Genomic DNA, 19675 nt, shown 5'->3' on the forward strand with positions numbered 1-19675 from the left:
TTATATTTTGATCAAATGGCTACACAATGAAATCTGAATCCAAATAATTTTTAACTCCCTTTCCACTCACATTAAAAATAACTCTATGGAAAATAAGCCAAGAATAAATCTATGGTAAAAAGCTGGGCGACAAATGCATCTTTCTGACAAGTAAATTACATTATTTATCTATCCCTATCTTAATACACTGCGTGCAGTACAAAGGACATATCACTGGTCAGCCTACCAACACTGTATTGGTAATTCAGTTGAGGTCTGGAGCTGTACAGCGACTCCCGATCTCCTCTCTGACTGCTCGATCTCATTTACTTCCAAAATGCTTATCTCTAAATGTCACAACAAGAGACCTACAACCCTGGGTTGATAAAGTGGTCCAGTGAGTTAAGCTTGACCTGTACACCTTTATCACCTGCAGAAGTATTGCACTCGTGTAATAGAAAACAAAACAAAAAAATGGGCAAATGTTCTTTCCTGTCCCTCCTGTGCCACCCTTCCTATGATTTGTTCTATATATTGTCTACTTGAGACACGCATTGGCTGGCGAATGTCACCGTGTCTGGCAGAGGAATCATAATGAGAAGCAGCCCACTTGTATCAGCATCGGTGACATCATTAGTTCAGCTGTCACTATCTATTTCTGAGCCGCCTTATCACCGGCGAGATGCTCCGGCTTTCCTGCCACCCTGCCCTTCCGCGTTCCCTCCCTCGTTAGCCCACACGTACGGAGGAACTAACGAGCGCCCCGCGCTCAGGCTGGCGAGGCTCCGCGTTCGTGTGAGAGCCTGCGGAGAGGGAAACAACCTCCAGCACCCAGAACAGAAGCGGGACGGATTTGCTGCGTGGGAAGGTATTTATTTGTTAGCTCAGTCCACACGAAAAGAAGGACGGGCACGGCCCCAAAAGGAGCTCTCAAGTCCCAGCCTGCCAGCCGGCTGGAGCCCCTCTTCCTCCGAGCAGCCTGCTGGCTCAGCTCGTACTCATTTCTGGAGACCAGGGGGTGTTTATCAGGGTACCCCCACAGACAGGACTCCCTATACTTTGTCCACGCAGCAATCATCTCAGTAACGTCGCTGAGCATCGCTCTCGTGTAAATGGAGCTGAAAGGGGGAGAGGCAAAAAGCCGCCGAGCAGGAAGGATTTGGGAAGAACCTTGGCATCGACTTCTGAGATGTTTGGTTGTAACATACTTACAGGACAACTTGTCACTGTGAAACACAGGAATCAGCAAGTCAACTATAATTACTAGCAATCAGTTTTGCTGGTTAATTAGAGAGAGCCAACGTGTACATAAGCTTTGCCCTGCTATGGGTAAACCAGTGCTCAAGCTGCAGTCTCTCAGGGAGATGTTCACCTACCCATGGTTAAATATTTATTTCTCTGCACCCACAATTATGAAGCAATACCAAATTTATGATTTCTTCTTCAGAGATCCTGGGCACACGTTTGGAGGTGTACTAAGGGAAACACAGAAGTCGTTATCTGTAATTAGTTTCAGCAGGCTCCACTTAGCTTTGCTCTGAAAGGTATGAAACTGAAGACCCAGATAGTTGTCCAAACAGGTATTATGCAGTAGCATAGATGACTTACTTAATTCCTAAAATATAAGGCAAATTAAATCATATGAGCAAACAATTTATTGCTCAATTTACACTATGATTTAATGAGATATAAAACCTCTTATTGCTTAAGGCTGCTGAAGTATTTACTTGAAATCTGATCGTTAAAGAATGAATCACGATGTTATCAATTTTCTATGACTTTTCAGTTATTTTAATATACTAACATGCCAGTATTTTCCCTGTACAAAAAAAATTATTTCAAGTTACATTTATAGATGTGTTTCAACCGAGCACAGTGATAAATAAAAAATCCTGATTTACAGTAGCCAAATGTACACCACAGTATTCTGAAATATTTTAGCTCACAGATCTTGTGCAAATTCCATTAGCTTTAATTATTTATTAGCAGTAGATTTAGATTACTGTTCTTGACCTATTTTTCAGTGTATGGACCCACCCAGCAAGAAGTGAAAAAATATTCCATTTGCAAAAGGCTGATTTAGTGAGAGCAGGCTTCTAGCTGAAAGTAGAAAATTAAGCAAAAAAACACGCATTGTAATTCAGGGGGAGAAGCTCGCACTTCAGAAAGGTTACGAAGCAGGGCATAACCAGTCTACAGAATTAAAACTAAAAGAGACTCCCTAAAAAGAGAGAGAATTTTTGCTATTTAACCACCTCAGACCTCTGCCACATGACAATCCCCGAAAGAAGCGAGCCTCGACAGCTGCCATACAGAGAAGTCTCAGACTATTTGTGGAAATACCCTAATTCCCACCAAACTCTGCAGGCCACATGGGCCCTAATAACCCAAGGCGAGCAAGCGTTTTGGGGCTGCTCCTGCGGTCCCTTTTGCTGGCGAGGAGTCAAAGCCTGCTCTTCCCAGGCAAGAGAAAAATGAAGCATCTGTGAAGGTGTCTACTCGCCGCGCTTCCTCTGGTCTGGGACTGGCACGGTGCTTTCAATGGCACTACTCACTTGAGCAAATCTTAATGGAATCTTCTTATGGCTTCTTCCAAGCTAAAATAAACATAAAGCTAACAAGTTTACTCTGTGCCTATGCAGCAACGTATAAACAGACTGGTTACCTTCACAACTGTTTAAAGAATCAACTGTGCAAAAGAAGAGCTGTTGCACCCGTATATATGTGTCTATGTATATATATACACACCACATATGCTATATATAATGTAAAAAAGATTTTTTAGACTAACTTTACAAACGAATGTAGAGAACTATGCATTTCAGAATCATGTTGAAACCTTGCCGTCATTTATAAACCAGTAAGTTAACATTGGCTAGAAAAGACATTGAACAGAAACAATTCAGAACTTAAAAACTGGAGTTGCTAGGAAACAAAAAAAATCATTCAAACAAAAAAGATTGAGGTAGAAGAGCTCTGGAAAGAGCTAATTCTAAGCAAATGAAAGCCTGATCGCTAAAATTACAGTGGAGAAAAAAATGGATGGCTTATTTCATAGGTCACCAATAAGTGCAGAAAATCCACCACCATTTTTAACAAACTTACAAAGTCAGAAAGCTGCATATTGGCTAATAGCCCTGGGAAGATTTTCCTCCTGCTAACAGTCTGTCCTGCTTTCTTGTTAAGCCCCATAGTCCCTGCTGAAGGTTGCAGGCGATACCAAACATACCCTGCCAGACCCTTGTCATGGGAATAACCGCATGTCCCTACCATCCCAGGTCAGCAGAACTACTTATTGTGCGTAATGAAACACAATTTGATTAGCCAAATAAATATTTCAGAATCTTTGAAGCGCGCTGCTCCTGCCAGCAGGATAACCACGTGTCAGCGAAACCCAGGAGCCTCCGTTCTTCGGGCTCAGGCCAGTATCTCTGCCTATGCAGAAGATAATTACTTGGTTCCGAGCTTTGCTAAGTGCCTGCAGATTATTATTTTTTTAGCTGTCTACGCCTGGCTAATAAAACCGCAAGCCAACTGACTACTTTGTGTGCATCCCCATAAGCAGCCTCACCTGCGTTTGCCCAATCTTAATCACAACCACTCTGTCCCTCCAAACCTACACATCATTCCACAAGCTCTCTTCCTTTGCAGCTGAGGCTTCCTGTAAAAAACATCCTTAACGCTCCTCCCAGAGCACATCCTGCATTAAATCCTTCTCCATCCACTCCAGCAGTCTCATTTCCACTTTGAAAGTCTATAGCCGAAGAGTTCACAATGCTGCCCTGATTATTCAGAATTACAGCCTGCAGAACAGAGGCTTCTCTTCAGTGTAAAATGGGGAACTTCTGAAAAAAGGTAATTATTATGAGTCTTAAAAAATTAACGTGTCTAATGAGAAGCTAATGACATGGGCCATGAGTCTGCAGAAAAGGCATCTAAGCACTGTGGTCCAATTAACAACACCAGTTCAAACACGGACTAATGCTTCACATGGTGGATGTAAAAAGGCGAATATTTAATGTGAAACCATAATTGCACCTGCAATTTTCCATATTCCCTCCACCACAAGCAGAGCTGTGTCTGAATCCTTGTGCACCCTACCTGAGCGCTCAGTCGCTCCTGCCGGCAGAAGAAACCAGAGACCTGGGTGCTGCGTGGCAGTGCTTCGCCCACCAGCCTGGGGTTTCTCCTCAGTCTCACGGAGAAGAGAGGCAGGGCTATTGAGAAACCAGGCATTTCGACACACATTTTCTATTTAGGGAAAGTGAGGATACTAAAAAAACATTCCATGTTTTAAAGCTTGCTCAGGTAGATTGGAAAGATTTCCAAAATACAAGTATCTTACTTTATAGTCGGGTTAAGTTTGAAAGAAGAGCAATTCTGTGCTAAATATTAAAATATGGAATCAGATTTTATCCTTACAGATCCTTACCCACTACATGCGAACTAGGGGGCAGGCTATGGGGCATCAGATACTGCAAAACCTTTTTCTCTGCTTATCTTTCAAATACATGTTAAAAACCTAGCTGCACACAGAGCACATTATTAATCGTATTCTGACATACCTGCGTGTAAGAACACAGGTGTATTTACTGATTTATATCGTTACAGTCACCCTTCTTCTATGATTCCAATGCAAGACAATCCAATACTAAGCAATCCCCTAATAATCTGTTTATAAGATTTGCTTGCTTAATCTTGATTCTGACCATTTTATTCAACAGCCAGTTGCTCCTATAGAAAACAAGTTGTTTCACGAGGGTCTGAGTGAAAAGCCAGCTGTCCTGCAAATCCACGTCCTACATTTGCTAAAACTCCCACAAGCATCATCCTCGCTGTCTTTGTGACCTCTTCTATATAGGGAGCCACTGGCCAGTTGCCTGCTGCTGCTGTTCACAGGCCACCATGCCTTCAGCAGGCAGCACTTTCAAAAACAGCTGAAGTCATAACTTCAGAGCCCCACAAAGATGAAAAATTCAAAGAAAAGAAAAAAATGACAACCTCAAAAGCACTGTATATGGGCCCAAAGGATTTATTACGTTTAGCATATCTGGTACAAACACCTCAAAATTAATATAACTGTCATCCTCCTGACCTAAATCAGAAAAAAAAAGCACAGATCTTTTCATGTTGCTCCCATAAATGAAGCAATTCAGAGAAAACAAACTTTTGCTACCAGTATGCTTCTCAGCAAAATTCCTGCTGAAACACACTGCCTATAATGCCTATGCTTCGGTAGTGCACAGTAGATATAAATGAATCATCGGGATGGGAGAAAGTAAAATCTCACTACAGGCTTATTCAGTATGTTTACTGCCTGTTAGTTGAACTTAAGAAGTAAAATAAAAAATAAAAACAAAACAAAACACATAAAGCACTTTGGAACAACAGCATCTCCTCACAACTGTTATATATAGTCTCAGCTGGGACCAATTCCCAAATTCATATGCTGAACTGTGAACCGTTCCAGTATATTGGGGGGATAAAAAGACCAGAAAGAAAATTAAAAAAACAGGAGAAGAGACAGAAAGACAGAGCAAGCTCAGTCTGCCATTCCTGTGCACTTTTTTTTCCATCACTGAAGGCATGCAAGCCTAGTGCTGAATCACAATGAACTCAATAGCAGATTAAAATGAGACATACTTGTGTAATAATAAATCAACAGAATTAATACAAGCTTATCTTCTACTAACTTAGAAGGGGGAGGTGACAAATTGCACTTAAGGAAAAATAGTTTCACTGTTGCTAGCATAAGCTGAGCGTCTATAGGAGACTGCTAAATTTAGAAAGACAGCTTTTGATGATAGCAACGGAAATTAATTCAAGTTTTTTTTTGTGTGGCTTTTTTTTTTCTTTCCTCAAGAGCTCTAGAATGTTACTCATCTTCTTGAACCTCTTACCAAAAGTAGACTTCATAATGCACTATCCTCCCTGCCTACTCCCTCCTACTCTTCCCCCTTAAAAAGGCAGAATTGCTCCTTTGGGCTACAGCAATTTAGGAACTTAATGCAGTTTAACAAATTCCCTATCTCTTGGCTGGAGCTGTTTGGCTCTGACAGATGAATCAGAGAAGTCCATAAACGTCTGGAGGATTTGTGCAGACTTTTTCTTGTATGACTATATATGGCAACTGCAGATCGAGTTATCTACAATCATTTTAACCTAAGCTTCAAACTTTTTACCTTATTCCTATCCTAGTGGCAAACTTCCTTGATCTGTAATACTGCTAAATTAGACAAACTGTCAAATACTTTTCTCTAAAGCATTTTCCCACTCTTTACAAGACTGTAAAAACTAAGTACAAAAATATTGGAATTAAGATACACTTCAGTAAAACTTAACTTTGTTAACAACTTGTGCTTCTCAGAAATACATCTATATAGATGAGTGAAACAAAATGAGATGCTGTGAAGTTTACATTTTCATTTACACTGCTACTACTGAAGCCATGCACCTCACCAGACAGCAGATGTCTTCCATTACAGCTTACCTGAAATATCAATTACCACCAAGTGTCACGAGAAGTCTAGCACAAACTGGCAAATGAAGTGAAATCTGCACTCAAAAAAAACGTAGGGGAGGTCAAAACTGACTGACTGATGTACACAGGGACTTACAAAGGAATTCCAACAATTCTTGCAACAATCCTTAAATCCAGAAAAATATTGTATTTTAACTACTTGCAATGACCATCTTTTATACATATGTTAATTTTACACAAAGGTTAAACTTATAAGTAGAAAATAATAGTATGTGATAAAGTACTGAAACCTTCATTTAGCTGGATCCAGAAGCTGCTCTGTGCATTCTAAACAAAAGATATAACAAGTTCAAATGGCTTTAAGGTAAATATTCCTAACACGCCTCAAAAGGGATGTTAAGTGCCACTGAGGGCTCAAAATGGCTAAGACTATAGTTCCTTAAGCCAAGGAGCAAAACCTGGGTATACTAGCTGAAAGACTGGGAGTAAATATTAAGTTCTGTATGCAGGATGGAATAATATGAGAGTATGACAGACAGAGGAGACGGTATCATCTCGACAAGCTCAAGTGAGAAGCCATGTGAAGAAACATGTACTTAGAAACTGCTTTATTAAACAATTTCCTTTGAAGTGTTATACAGAAAAATATACACATGCACAAAAAATACACAGTGAAAAAAAGTGAATGACAACCTTCCAAAAAGCAAACCAATAGATAACACTGTCAAAGTGCAACATCAGAGAACTGAATGAGAAACAGAACAACAACCTCTGACTGTTTTGGGGACCTGTTCATACCAACACAGAATTGGTAATCACAGCCCTGGGCTCCCCCAGGAAAAGCATAACAAAATAATATCATAAATGACAGTTTAGCTTATAGGCACAACTGTATTTACTGTAGCCTTGCTTCAATTTCTTTATATATATAGAGAGGAATATATATATATATATACACACATACACACCCACATACCTCCATACATATATATACACACACACATATATAAACCATCTTTTATTTATAAGATTGCAGAGCATCTAAATCCAAAACATGTTTCCCAGGGAAAGATCTGGGCCTCAGTTAGAAAACTACATCCTTTTCTCTCAGAGATTCAGGACGGTATTATTGTTTTATTTTACAGTGCCTAGTATTCTGCAGAGTCCCTGACACTCACCTTCAGAGTCACAGGAACACAAAGAAAGGTAACTTTAAACGCTTTGGGGTTTTGGTGGTGTCTGTAGGCCCAGTGACACCACCTGACTGAAGGCTGCTCACTGGGCTTCCACAGGGAAGTTGAAACATTTCTACCGAGCTGTTCAACTCCATGATATTCATGTTGCATATTTTCAGTATCTTACTCATTTTGCTTCAAGTTCTGAACTTCTACCTCTCCTCTGTCTGGCATACAGCTGCCTGAAAGAACATCAGTAAGGAACAGTCCTGATACGTAGCTCTGTCGCTTCTAAATGCCACAGGGGCTCACTTTTAAATGTCATTTAAAGCCAAGAATCACAACCAGCCCCTTCCTGTGCAAAAGCACACACCGGTTAATTGTCCTAATGACCATGAGCTGCTCTGAAACCTCAGGGCAGGACGACGGGGGCACAGCCCCATCACCAGGAGCTGGGGATGGCCTGGTCACCATGAGCTGCAGGCCCAAAACCCCAGGCAGCCATGTCACAGCCTTTCAAACAGAGACAAGGGGAGTTAGAGGAAAAGAGGAGATTTTATCTTGCCCAGCTGCCTATTAATACCATGAAGTTCAAAACTGGTATTTTAAATGTTATCTTTTTCTTCAGCTGAGGCGGGACTAACACTGCAGACTGTCCTCAGACCGCAAAAAGCCAAATGGGACAAGCGACATCGAGGACTGTCTTTCTCTCCCCTTTGTTTGTTTTACCTGTATCAATAGTCATTCAGCAGCTCATCTGACTTTACAACTTCTACTTAGTGAATCCTGATCGTCCGTGCTTATAAAAAGACATAATAGTTCATTTTTTAAATGGATTTTGAATTTTCACCTTATTAAGTCTTCAGAAAAATGCACGTTTAAATCTGTTTTCCTTCATTCGATAAAAAAGACTTCCAGCAACCTAATACAGCCGCATATTTGCAGGTCTAAATGCTAGAAAACAGACTGACACCGGATAACCCACCCAAGGGGCTAGGGAGATTATGCCTTATGTAAGCCATTCATATATGAGAAGACAGAAAAGTTAAATGGACTCCACAGTAAGTTCCAACACATGGAAGTTTGTTTTTAAGAAGGCAGTGGGAACTGCTGCTCTGAAGCTCAACACTACTGCTGAAGAAGCTGATGTGAAAATGTCTTAAAAGTAGCCAGAGTCCCACAGACTTGGAGGCAGGCCCAGTACCAAGCTCTCCTTTCTCTAACACTCACCTGCACGGTGAAAACTTCAGTGACTTGGACTATAATACAGGGACTAAAGAGGCAATCCTGACTCTACAGCCCTTTTGCCGGGCAGTGACTAGTACAAGAATTGGGCTCTTAAAACATTCACATAAATCAAAATGACCGTTCTATGTATTTTTAGTGAGCACGCAGCTGTAACGCTTAACTGCCCGCAAAGTCCCCGTGTCATCCTTGGTAATTACCTCACCTCACTTAAGGAGCTTGGTAAATAAAAAGTTTATAGTATGCCCTGCTCTCTCACGTCCTTTATAACATACACATATAAAACATCTTCGCCTCATCACATGTAAGTTAGATGGCTAGAAGCAGTCAACTAACTTTCTAATTAGAAAGCTGTACTATTTTATTCCAATGCCATTAAAATGAGGAAATTTCATCACTCTGGATGTAATTGCAAGTTGAAATAGTGATTCCCATATGGGAGAAGAAACAAACATCTTTACACTGTTGTAACTGCATTCATATTCTTGTGTATAGTGAGCTGGTAAACAACCCCAAAGCCACATCCCCTCCCACCACTAACCGACATTTCTTTCTATACAACTTCAGAATGTAAACCAGCCTCAGGCTTTTGTGCTTTTGAAAGACAGACTGCCTCTTCCACCCAGCCAGGCCTGCTCAGCCCTCCCCAGGAGTCCCCTAAGCACAGCCCACCTCCAGCAGCTTTTTGGGGTGAAATGACCCCCCTCAGTGGCAGTGATGGAGCTCGTGCAGAGTCCTCCAGATCTGAGGATTGAGATAATTCACTTGTACAAGGGATTCATCAAAGCAAACAACTGTGTCCAACATGCTGTTTTTGATGCTGCTCTTGAAGTTATAATTATAAAAGCCAGGAAATATTTCATTGCTATTATCAGATAATGGAAGCATAAACAACTGTTAGCTCCTATTAGAAGACAAAAAGATTTAATTCAGCTATATTCCATGTGCTTTTTAATAGTACAGAACTTAGGGAAGGACAGCAGCGATTTCTCTTCCATTTTTCTGCTCAATACTTTTGACAGCTCGAACTGACACTCCTGAGTGTTACCCATTAAAAACCAGCACACTGAAGTATGTAATATGTTCATAAAACATAAATATTTACCAGATCATCATACAGAAATATTTAATCATCTTGTCTATAACTGGGTGAAACACAAAGAATTATGCTGCAACAGAAATAAAAAATTGCTCATTTCCATATAAACTGGAGTATTCAAGTATAAATCATACTGCTCCCATTAACTAATCAGAAGAATTTCAGCTGATGGAAGTAGGAAGCTAAACTTATTAAAACCTTTTTCTGAACTATCAGACTGTTAACTAATAGCTATTTTACTCCTTATCAGCTGCACAAACAACAATGGATTTTAAATCAACTAAACGACCTGTGAACTTCTCCTAAATGAGGGGCATATAATTTAAGTCAGCCAAGAAAGTTTCACAGGAGTCAAGAGGGCTTTTCACAAGGGGCACATGTGGAGAGAGTTAGAGCTTCAAACCACTGTTTTTTTTTCCCCCTACTCAAGTGTCAGCTGTGATAAGCCAAAATTAACAACTCTACCCTGTGCCACTTCAAATGAAAGGAAAAAAAATTCTTCTTGCTATTCTAGGTATTTTAAGTTGCATATGAGCATGGTATCTAAATATAGACAGCAACAACAAGAGACAGCATTGTCCCTTTGGGCACATTGAATATTATCTCAGAATTCCCATCTTCCTGGGCTGAACCTCAGTTTTACTTTTCGTTTTGTTATTTTTCTTCCTTACCAAAGAGTGCATTAACCCCTCTTTAGTTTTAGGTGGATTCATTTAATAAGAAATGAATTTATAAAGGAAAAAAGGGACAGCCCAATTCCACAAAAGCACAAGAAAGATTTCCAGTAATTTTCCTAGCTCTGTGGTGTTGTCCTGTGAGCAGAGAGCAGATGCCTTCTGTTTTGTGAATGCTCCATGAAGCCGTTTCTAAAGTGAGGAAGTCAACAATATGATGTCTCTACAGCTTACTGAAAGAGAAAGCTGAGTTAATATTATTAAACGTAAAAGTGTCTTTTTTGCTAGGAAGCAATTTCATTTTCATGTTTCAATCAGAAATCTAAGAAATAAAACTAAGAATTACTATTTTCCAAACACTTCCTGAGAGCACAACCACTTTATCTGTAATCCAGCAGACTGCTATGAGCCTTTAATATTGAACACAACCAGACCTGGTTGACATGGTTGCAACTGACTTCTGAAGTATTTAAATACCTTTGAGTGAAGTGTACGCTTTCGCTTAATGTACCTACTGCACTTAGAACATTGACAACACTCCATTTTGAAGCCGGCTTCTATATAAAGTTTAATTTTTAAAGGCATCTATAAATTATCAATGACATCTGTTCTGAAAAATGCCAATTCCTATCTGTAGGTTGGCAGAATCTTTCTATTTTGTGTAACATCCTCTTCATATTCAAACAATGTTAAAGCCCTATTGACATACGGTTTTCAAGTGATGTGTTTCTATTCTAGGATTTCATTATTTAGACAAGTCCCATTCTAATGTACTGACAACATTAAGTAAACACAACTATTTCTGGTGCTCTTCTAATCCCATGGCTGTAACTACTAATGATGAAATTGTTAGATAAGGCATAGGCCCAGGTACCCCATAAATACCATGGGGTACAGCACTCCTTCCAAATCATATGGACTGATAGCAGATGAGGAAAGGGGTTGGCATCAGTTGGGGACAACATCTTGCACAAGCCACTTCAGCTTATGATCCATGAAGTGCAGTGCCACTCGGCATCACTAATGCTTGCAACTCAGATGACTGTTTACTGTGACAACACACAAACACAGACTTGTAACCACATTCGCATTCCATCAGCCAAAATCTGATTTGGGTTATTCTGTTCTGTTTATCTAATTTTACCATATAGTCACAATTTGACATGTCATTCTTTAATTACTTCAGCTGTTGTGGCTTTTTGAAATGCAGTTAGGATTGCTTTTTATGCCCTTATCTATGTTACAGAATGGAAGGTGAAAATAATTTTCAAATGTCCACAGTAATCCTCCAAGCCCTGCACAGTACACACTACCTTCACTTTTTGAAAGATTCTACATAGATTACAAACATCTCCTCTTTGTTTTCAAATCTAATACATGGGGCTTTTTTCTTTTTTCTTTTTTTTTTTTTTTGCCTCTTTTCATTTTCTAACCAGTAAGCTGAGGAGCTTACATCTATAGAGGCATCCTCTAAATACAAGGCAAGGTTTCAAGAAAGTTCAATCTTGAAATAACCACTGCAACGAGTGCTCTAGCTCTGTATGAACACATCATGTACTGTCACCGGGCCATCTTACCCCATTTGTCATACAGCAGCAAAACAGACACTGCCCGCCTCAGACTCTGTAATTGTGAAGCACTGATGACTGGATGCTGAAATCCTGCTTTCTGGTCATGGCAAACATAAATCAAAGAAAAAAATCTGGTCTATTAAATCTATTTGCTCTGGGAGAACAAGGATTTATCATCTTCTAAAACAAGTGGTCAATAAGATTCAGAAGTGCTTAGTGCAGATCTTGATGAATCGGGATGCCACAGGTGACACTGTAATTGTATTTGAAAGGAATCCACAAACAGAAAGGTGAACGCTGTATTTATTTCAGCACATCGACAAACTGTGGATTAAGTGCATCACAAGCACAGTAGGATTTTCCCTCTGCATCCCCTCAGGGAGGATCCTTAACAGATTGTCCCACGAAACGAAAGCAGTAAGACAGCAGATAGGGCTGCTTTAACAAGTAAATCTAAAACAGGCATTTCTTACATGGCCGTCACAAGTAGTCGTTTGTCAACACCGCACGAACCTTGAGCGAGTGAAAAAAAAATATGTTGTGATCAAAAAACTACAGCATGAGTGCGGCTTCTGAAGGGCAGGGTGCAGAAGCTGGAAAAGGCAGCTCCTCTCCGGAGCTGCTTCGGAGGAAGAGGAAGGGCGAGCAGCAGCGCTGCGGGACTGGGCAGTGGCAGGCTGGGTGAAGCCAGGGGGGAGCGCGGGGAGCCCTGAGCATGGGAACACTGGGCACTGCGGCGAGTCGGCAGCGGCAGGGCAAGGCCTGCTGCTCAACTCCCACGATGGTTCTCACTGAAAAAGGGACCGTGGTTTCGCACTCAGGACAAGAATTCGGTCCCAAAGGAAAGAAAGGAGGCTTAAATAGCACAAATGCGCAATGCATGTAGAAATTGATAGAGTTATATGGTACTGACAACTTTGTGAATATTAAATTAACTAAAAAAATCCTCTTTTTTCCTTCATTATTGAACAGAACAATCTGATTCTGCTGCTTTACATGTTTGAATTTTGTTCCAACATCTTAAAACATTGCGTGGAATCAACATCCTTCCACAACACAACAGCCAGTCCTAGTGCAGTACATGAAATACTTCCAAAATGATTAAAAAAAAAAAAGTCTATCTTCCATAGCTTTCAGCCAGCCAGAATCTAAACTTGGATGGTGAATCTGCATCTGGTTTCACTTTTCAATAAAAAAAACAAAAATCTCAGGCATCATTATCTATGAGGTCCAGCACAAAGGCTTTCAAATGTACTTTAAGAAGTAATTAAATGCTTATTTAAAACTGAACTGACCGAAAATACTAAACTGAAACAGAACTGATTAACTTGCAACATTTTGTGCCTGATTATCTTTCTGAAGAATGAGCTTTTGGCACTCTGGACGTTTGTGCTGGAGGATCAATTTCCTGTTCACATCAAGGCTGCTAAGGAAATCTTCCACACATTCGATTCAACTTACATTTCCAGGGTCTGTTTAGCCTTGGACACAGAACTAGACAAAGATAATGCTTTCGACTGGGTAAGATAATGTTTTGAATCTGGGGGCTAAACTCTATCAGCTTTGCCATTAGGCTGCAGGCAGGAGCTCAGGGATGCTCCAGGCCATCTGGCCAAGCCTAGCCCGAGGGGCTTTGAACAGAAACTCCTCGTACAAGTTCCCTAACTCCGCGTTTTGGTTTAAACTTCATTCACACAGCAACACACGTTTGTGATATATACTCCCCTTCTGCATTTGATACGGCTAAGGAGGGAAATGAGATTCATAAGCTATAGCCTTCATTCCGTTCCAAAATATTATCCTAGTAGCTAAAAAAAGACATATTTGCTCCTACTATTGTTCCTTTTGACAGTTCCTTATTGCAGCCAGCCTTGGCAGTTCGGAATTCAGAAGTCATCTTTATATATTGTTTATTTCTGTGCTTCCTCCACTCAAACATATAAAGCACATTCCTAAATTTTACGTATTTCTATTAGGGGAACACAAAGAAAAACCCAGACAAGACTCAAGCTCCCTCTGTGCTGGCCTCTGCCCCAGTGAGGACACAGCCCTGTGTCAGACAGGATACGGGAGAACAGACAAATGCAGACTGAGGAAGAGGTACTAACCCGAATAGCAGTCAAACAGAAAATAGGGAGAGTCTGCGGCTCACAGAGCCAGGAGACATTTTTACGCAGCATACTTCCCTGGGAACATCACAGGATAAAAAAAAATGAGTCTGCTGTTTTCACTTCAATATATATCCAATTTCAGTCTGTGACAGAAGCAGCACAACCAGAATTAAAAGCATTCCTAACAGAGGCTGTTGCTCTTTTATTGCAATTGTTGCAAGTCACATTAGTATAAATTTGTGAGTGTTTTAACATATTTTCATTTGAGCTTAATTAATTTTCATAGGAGTTTAAGCTTAATTAATTTTCATAGAAGTTTGAGCTTAATTAATTTTCATAGAACTTTGACAATTTTCTCATTTGTTGTTGAAATCACAACACGAGTTTTCCATATGCAAGACAAATATAATAATATCAGCTCACAAAGTCATTTTTGGACTTGTTTTTGTATTTCACAACCAAAAATACTTCCACTGTAAACTGTTAACTGAAGCTCTGACAAGTTTTATTATAAATATTCCTAGCTTTAAAGAGAAATTTGAATAAATTCACTTAGTGTATGTTCAAGACACAGTTTAGGTCTGACAGCTTCAGATTATGCCTCATTTATATGGAGCAGTGATCAAACTCATTAATATGTGAAAGAACTAAAGGAGCAGAGGATTGTGAATCAAATAGCATGAGCGAAGTTGTCTAGTAACATGAATAGCTTATGAGGATTTACGTAAGGTGATAGTTTTCATGGTCCCTTGTGCCAAGGTTGCTGGAAGAGACGAAGAAGCAGCGAGGAGCTGCGAGCAGCACTGCGAGCAGGCAGCGAGGCGCGGGGCCGGCACCGGCACCCAGCCCGCTGTGCACCCCCGGCGCTGCACTAAATTGACGAGGAAGCGTTTAATCTGCCCCTAATTCAGCCCATATGTTAAAAGCGATAGGGCCCTTCCTACTCAGTCAAGGTGCGCAATTTGACAGGGCAGGTAAGCTGGTTCAAAACTTTTTTCCGTCTGGCTTCTGTGCTGCCAAAGACTGTTTGCAGTGCGACTGCAATGGCTCAATAATTTAACAAGCCTTCTTGCAGCGGAAAATCAAATCTTGCTGTGAAGCAGTCTCCTTAAGATTCATTTAATCTTCTGATAACACAAGCTGTGCACACACAATCACGGAAGATGATAATCTGCTGTATGTAACACTAAGTCTACTATTATTCCATTTATTAAAAAGGGCTATAATAATATTTTGTGCACACATGTACTAAAAAAGACAAGTGGATTAAGAGATGGAAATGCAGTGCACTTTTTTCTTACAATGTATGGCTGCCTAACAGCTCCAGTTTATTAGGCACAACTGTGGGGCTGGGTATGGTTTGTTCAGCATCCCCACACAGGAGCCCTGCAAGCAGCAGCTTCCTCAGCAAGAGCCGGAGACCCCTGCACCTCTGACCTCTGGGGCAAGGATAACCTGCAAATCCAAGACATGTTCACTTGTTACTAGCTGGGCTTTTTCCTAAGTAAATAAATCATCACCAGATGTAACTATTTGGAAGAAAGGGAATGCTGATTTATTTGGCATAAACACTCATGCTTCTAAATAAAAACAACCAGTTACTCATGTCCAAGACATGCCACAACTGACTTATCAAAGTGACAGAATTTTATCTTTAAGAGATATTGAACGGTTTTGAGGCCAAAGACAGAGGATTAAGAAATCCCTCATCAATACTCTCCGTTCAGACAATTCTTAAGCTCCGATATGCCCATCACTGCTCGAGTCACAAGCAAACACTAGCTCGAAACGATCCTGCCCATCCAGAGAGTTACAGCCTGACTATACGAATCAAAAAAAAGCAAACATCACAAGGAACGTTGTATTTCTGTGCAAAACTTGCCATTCATGTGCAATGCTCGGGGCAGCTGCCACTGGGAGCACGCAGCTCGTGCCCAAACAGCGCCGCAGAGCACGCAGCGCTTCCGGCACTGAGGGGTGTGTGGGGCACGGGGTGCGTGCGCTATCGGGGTGACCCGCGCCTGCGCACTCAGGCCTTGCCCGGGATTTCCTGTTCAGACCAGGGCACCAGACAGTCAGAGATCCTGGGCAGAGAGCCAGGGCTCTCCCATTCTGCTTGGACAACATTTCCAGGCCAGAAGGAGAAAGGAAAAAAAAAAAGGAGAATTAACAAAAGGGGAGGGGGGGAACAACAACCCTGTTGGAGAAATTCAGGCTAATTTAGCCCTTTATGCTACTAAAAATACCATTTTAACTTTTTTTCATGCAATTTATATGTATTTCAAGGAAACAACCCAGACCATTTAAATTAAATTAAATTAAAGACCACACGCACCCAATTGCTGGTTACTTCTGATCTTTTTGTAGGTACAGATCTCCTGATCCTCCCTGAATCTTCTGTCCCATTCTCCTCTCACCCAGAACTTAAACCTGGCAGCATTACGACAAAATATCTCAAGGTAAGAGCTAGTAAGTAAAGTGTACTGACATCCCTCAGCACAGAATTCAAAACACTATGGGCTCTTGCTCACCTGTGGGCTGATCCCCCTTCTGCAGCTGTAAAAATAAAAAACTTCACCTAGCCAATCTTTCCTATTAGAAAATCAATGGCAATCGTGTCCTGTGTTTTTTTAATCAAGAAATAACTAGAAGCTACGGACAAAAGATCACTTTAAAATATTTTGATTGCAACTTTCTCATTACAGAAGCTTGAAAAAGCTGGTCCCAGCAAGTTTCATATCGCGCTCTCTTAAATTATAACCAACACTCTGGATACTTTACATAGGATTTCTCTTGCATTTTCCTGGTTAAGCTCTGTGATGCAAACTGCTAGAAACTGGTTCCAGGTAACTTATTAAACAGCACAGTTGATATATGTAAAACGGCTTCCCAGCCATCTTAACCTTTTCCGACCTTTGCTGTCCTTGTCAATGGCCGCATTCAGTTCCAGCCTTCGAGTCCTGGGGTTCTTAGTGCTTTATCTGTTAGCAACAGTACAGAGCCAGACAAATTGCAGTAATGTGCCATTTCCTGACATTAAGCCAAAAGGGGAAAACAGTAAAGGCCAGGATTCCTGATGCATTTCTTCACTACTTTGAATACAAGCCACCAGCAGAATAACCAGAAAAATTACGGTAAGTAACATTTAGTTAACTAAGTCTGATTATTAACACAGCATTTCATTCCAGCAACTGCAATTGCTTTATAAAAATGGTAGTTTGTGGTTGGTTTACAATCAAGGTACGACAAATAGCCATGCTCAGGTCCAAATCTTGTAGGAAATATAAAAGTCTGAGGATGCTGAGATTCATAAAGTAGTGATCTCAGCCTGAGGAGCAGGAAAGGATCTGGAAAGTAGTTTCATCGATTCTTAGAACAAGAGATCTTTGAAAACTGGTACCGAAGTGGCCAGGCTGTTGGACTTGATCAACTTTGTATGTCCCTTCCAAGTGAACTCAATTCCATTCTAAAATTATCATATGATCTGTGCAATTCACCTTTGAACAATTAACGCCTTACTGAAAAGCTGCTGTTTTCAAGTTGAAACGTGCGCATTTTAAATGCCTGTTGACACCGTGACTTATCAGGGACGTGTCTGTGGAGCCAGATGCCCCCAGCAGCGGGGCTGTGCTGGGGCCCAGCATGGCGGCACACACAGGCCTCACGGGGCACCGGCCTGCTTGCCGCCATGCTGCTTCCTTTCCCCTTCTGCTTTAAAGTGAAGTCTTACATGCAATATTTGGATTGGGTCGCTTTACATTTTAGGAGAGAACATTTAAAAAATGGTAATTACTAACCATTTCCCTAGGTAATTAGCTTATAAAAAGCACATTTTTACCGTGGATTGCCAAACTTTCCACTAATCATCTTGCACTACTTCCCCACAGTAACAATCATTGAGGAGCAGTTTAAAAATGCATAAACAAGAGCATTTAGGGCTCATTTACTTCAGACCACGTGTCAATAAACCTCAGGAGAGGCGAACTGGAAGCGCAGCACACTGTCCTCAGACACAAGAGCCACCACAGAGCCGCCACAGGCTGGGACTCAAGCTGCCTGTTTAACTTCAAGCTTCTTTGTTCATTTGCCACCTATACCACTATTTTTCCCCAAAGTCCACCTCCAACAGTACCGTAACAGCGAGACCTGCCATAGCACACCACAACACCAGCAGCTCGGCATGTGTGCCCGATGGACGAACAGCCAGCAACCTGCGTGTTTATACCGCCACGTCATTCAGGCTGAGCTTCAATAGAGACGTTTCAGCAGCAGCTTTTGTATCGCTCTCACACCTGAAAAAATAGCTCGTGTTTCCTACGGCATCGACTTTGTCTCGCACGGAGCCGGGAAGGCGGTTTGTGACGGCGCGCTCTCGCGCTCGCTGCCGCGCTCCGACGCAGGGGCTGCGCGGCGCTGGAGGTGAAGGCATCTGAAAGCCAGCTCTATGTACGGCGTACACACGGCAATTTGTTACTGTGAAAAACCATCTGTTTCTCGGTATTACAATCCTCAGAGGGGAAATTATAGCTAGCGTTCAACATAAAACATCAATTTAAACCATCAACTATTCATAATTTCAATTCTTTATTGGAAACCAAGGACATAAATGTCAGGGAATAAAGCAATATTTCTTTTATTAACTGTTCCATTCATCTGGCTATTAAATAAAACCAGGACCTTAATAAATAGCATTAGCCTTTGTACTGACAGCCACCCCAACTAGCACCATAATTCTAAATAAAATGCACTATATTTCCAGTATCTTTTGGTTTAAAAGTACAAACCAGGATTAAAAGCATTTAAAAACATATGTATAGAATATTTTTGCAGTGTTGCTGCTCCTGTATAGTTAAATGTTTGAAGAAACAACATGGACAAAATAATCCCCCCTCTATTTATATGCAAGTTTCCAGCCACCCAACTACCTCCCGATAATATTCTACCAACATTAATATTGCTAAAGGACAGAAAGGATTCCAGTACTGATGCTGCTTGCCTGCTGCCAAATGGAATTATTCTTTTAATCTCCTGCTCCCAGATATGATGTCTGCTACAAAAATAATAATAATAGTAGTAATAATATTAAAAGAGAGGGTGGGTGGATGGAGAGCAGGAGAAAGGAAGAATGGCAGCGACGGGAAATGCGTTCTTCTTACAGCATGTCATCACCCATTACTAATAGCTAAAAAGTCTGTATTTATGTTGACAGTTACAGAGCATTTCTGCAGTTTGATTTTTAAGCACTACACACAAAAATACTGAAGTCCAACTGAGCGGGACAGAGAATGCAAAGACCTGTTCATAATTCTTTTGTTTGACAAATCAAGGCAGGTCTCCATT

At 40.9% G+C, this 19675-nt stretch overlaps 1 protein-coding gene and 1 long non-coding RNA gene across 13 annotated transcripts in view; one reads left to right on the forward strand and one right to left on the reverse strand.

Annotated features, from left to right (window-relative positions):
• Nucleotides 1-19675, reverse strand: part of CUX1 (cut like homeobox 1) — a 267949-nt gene that overhangs the window by 165758 nt on the left and 82516 nt on the right. The window lies entirely within an intron of this gene.
• On the forward strand, nucleotides 16234-19627 carry LOC139999162 (uncharacterized). Its single transcript, XR_011804304.1, has 2 exons — nucleotides 16234-17469; nucleotides 18223-19627. It is a non-coding gene; the product is annotated as an uncharacterized lncRNA (long non-coding RNA).

Source organism: Anas platyrhynchos, chromosome 20 (assembly GCF_047663525.1).
Source record: "Anas platyrhynchos isolate ZD024472 breed Pekin duck chromosome 20, IASCAAS_PekinDuck_T2T, whole genome shotgun sequence".
NCBI classification, from domain to species: Eukaryota; Metazoa; Chordata; class Aves; order Anseriformes; family Anatidae; genus Anas; species Anas platyrhynchos.